The following is a 3,328-nucleotide window of genomic DNA, read 5'->3' on the forward strand; positions in this document are numbered from 1 at the left end:
ACCGCGACAACGTTCGCTGAATATTGTAGGATCGCATATGCTTCGAATATGTTCATTTGAACCAAATTCATGACTTCATACCAAAACTTTGTAATACCTTTAATGTTGAAATATTCTAAAATGCTCTAAATCGGCTTTTTCCAACCGGAATGCAGCATGAAATGGAGGTGTCGTGATAGAATTTTAGTTAAGCTTTTTTAAACACATATTCTATAATAACGTCAAATTTATGAGAAAAAACTTACCAGAAACAACAAGATACCTAAATGAATAATTATCATTTGGGGTTCTTTTGATGAGGAAAAAGATTTCATAGATTATAAAGTTATTCCTATTCCTCGCTCGCTCGCTCCCCTCGATGATCACATTTAGAAGCGGGATGATTTCAGGCAGTTGCGTTAATATATTCCTATATCACGAGATTCGGGGACCTCTCTGCCTGAATATGGTCATATTCTGGCAGCAAAGTGCCCGAATATAATTTTATCTAGTGTGTTTTTATATCAAAATGAAATGTGTACCACAGTTAACCGGCTTTTAAGCCTCACTCTCTTTACTCGTATATAAATAGAGGAGGACCCCTGCCTATGAGTTGACCAATATCCTCATATTCGGGAATCGAGGTGCCCAATTAGATAATGTTATATATGTTATTCTAAGGACGCTAAAATATAATATTTGCCATTATATATACACTTATTTATCATCATTTATCCATTTATTTATTCATCTATTCTTTACTAATGTTTTAATTTTTACCAATTTTTTCTTAATTTGTGGACAGTGCCGAACACCTTTACACCAGTTGTGGCAACTCTAGTGGAGGTTATTAAAATTCGAAAGGAAATGAGAGAAACACTATTGGTGTAGCTTAGATCAAAGTTCCTATTGCTGTTTCGAATGTCTCCGTCGAGAATCGAACCCGGATCCTTGCTTACGGACGCCGGTGTCTTAACCACTATACCATGTGTGTGTGTACACACATATATATATTTCTTCCCTCTGACGAATTTTTCATAATCGCGTCTTTCATAATTCATAAAAATGGAAGAAAAGGAAGAATTGTTTGTAAAAGAGTGATATAATAAGTGGGACGCGTCTCTAAATCTTGTGGTTTGTCATTCATCATCCTCAAATGCTATAACCATGATCACAGTAGCGGAGAGATAGAAAGACCACTCTGAGCTCTTCAAATCATACATAAAAGAGGCTGCTTGACCTAATAATATAATAAATATTATTTGATGGTTGCAAATGATCAAGCTTCATGAAAGCTTCAAAAAACAAAAAACAGAATCAAAATTGGTCAATGCGTTGTGATTTTATACCATTTTTTTGATATCGCACAATTAACGAAAAACCTGCCAGAAATGGTCAAATTGCCAAAAATTGCATAATTCGACAAAGTTGACAACTTAATTCATCACTGTCTTGGACACAAATAATAAATTAAATTATCAGACACTATAATATCATCTTTGTGGTAAAAAAATACAAAAAAGAACATTCATATATCTATTACCGTTTTGAAAACAGAAGCCAACAAAATAAGTCATTTTTGCAATTTTTGCGAATCTGCAGATATAAAACAAGTTGTGAAAATAACTAAGTCCGCCTAATTAATATGCGCATATGTAATCAAATCAAAACCGAACATGATACATCAGTGAAACCTATGTATATCAGACAGGTATGGAAATATATTTCATTTGAAATAAAATAAAATCATGAATATTCATCAAATGTGCAAATTAGGTCATTTCAGCTAATAAAATATATTCGCGCACTCATTATGCAAATTAGGAAAATCAAACTGTTCATTTTGGGGGCATTTTTTAAATCATATATTCATAGATCATATTTACACCGAATATTTACCCTAATATCCTAATACTTTTGCAATGCCAATACAATATGGCGATGAAAATTACTTGGATCACCGTCAAAGCTATTTCCTCATGTCTTTCACATTTTTTTCAGAAAAACCGATCATATGATAAGAATTTGTTGACTTACAGCTACATCAGAGTATATTTTTCTTTTTAAAAAAATGCCAGATTTGAGGATTTATGACGATTTACCGAGAAACCATTCAACAGGCCACACTTTCCACAGGGACTGACTTTTAGAAAGAAAAAAAAGTTTGGTAATTTTAGTACAATTGTGGTTACCTTAAAGTGCAAATAACAAATTGATTTAATGAGTGAAACATATGAGGATATTGCATTTTTGTAGGGAAACTGTATACATTGAGGTGCATTTTTTTTCACCACGCAGAATAGCAGCGCGAGTCAGTGGGCGATCAGCGGGCCATGTCACACATGGCTGAAAAGACAATATTCTAATTCAATAATTAAATATTTCTCACGTGCCTATAACAATGAAACTACATAGAATTGTATGCTTGAAATATATGTGAAATAAAAATATAAAAATATTGTTTAGTTTTTTTTTAAAATACATTTACAAAATTGCTATTTCTACCAACTGACTGCTGTTGTGTGTGTGTGTGTTCGCGGGGCAGACTGTTTGCACAGGCAGTGTGATCACCCTACTAATAAATGTGTAATTAAGGAAAGATTGGTGATTTCTAGTGGATTATAACTCTTAACTTATTGAAAATAAAGGTTATTGGACTATCGCTATTAGGTGATAGCAAATTATCATTATCTCGAAATCCAGGTGTGATAAACTCTTTAGATTAAATAAATATAGCTATCTATTACTGACCTCTGCAAGATCAATGACAGACGTCTTTCGTATTTCGACCCTCTGATTCTCAAGACACTTGGATAATGTGTCCTAGTCGAGTTGTTAATTAATTACTTTAACCGGAATTGCAAATATCAAGGGTTCGATCAACGGCACGAACATTTTTTTTGTGAGCAAGATATCTTTAATATCGACATTATTCCTCTTCACTCAGGGGTTCGATGGGTACCCGGTAGGATGCGAACGTCATCGTTCTTGGATTGGCATGTGCTCGCCCGTAATAAGGCTACAAGCTGGAATGCTTACCAGCGAGTTGGGAATGTGCATTGCAATGAGCAGAATAGTAATTAAATCCCGTGGTTGGTGTAATAATAATAGTGTAAGCGCCTTGGTCAGTTAATGGACAAGCCCTATACAAGAAAACTTTATGATTGTTATTATTAGGTGGTCTGTTGTCAACAGACCACCTATTGATTTCGTCAGAATTTTCTTTCTTTATTTATTATTATTATTATTTATTTTTATTTTCCGCACTTTTTTGTGTAGAGGATAACTCAAGATCAGTTTGGTCAATTTCTTTTAATTTTGGCACATTCATAGGACATTGTCATAAGAC

The sequence above is a fragment of the Strongylocentrotus purpuratus genome, unplaced genomic scaffold (assembly GCF_000002235.5).
Source record: "Strongylocentrotus purpuratus isolate Spur 01 unplaced genomic scaffold, Spur_5.0 spur5_scaffold_20, whole genome shotgun sequence".
NCBI classification, from domain to species: Eukaryota; Metazoa; Echinodermata; class Echinoidea; order Camarodonta; family Strongylocentrotidae; genus Strongylocentrotus; species Strongylocentrotus purpuratus.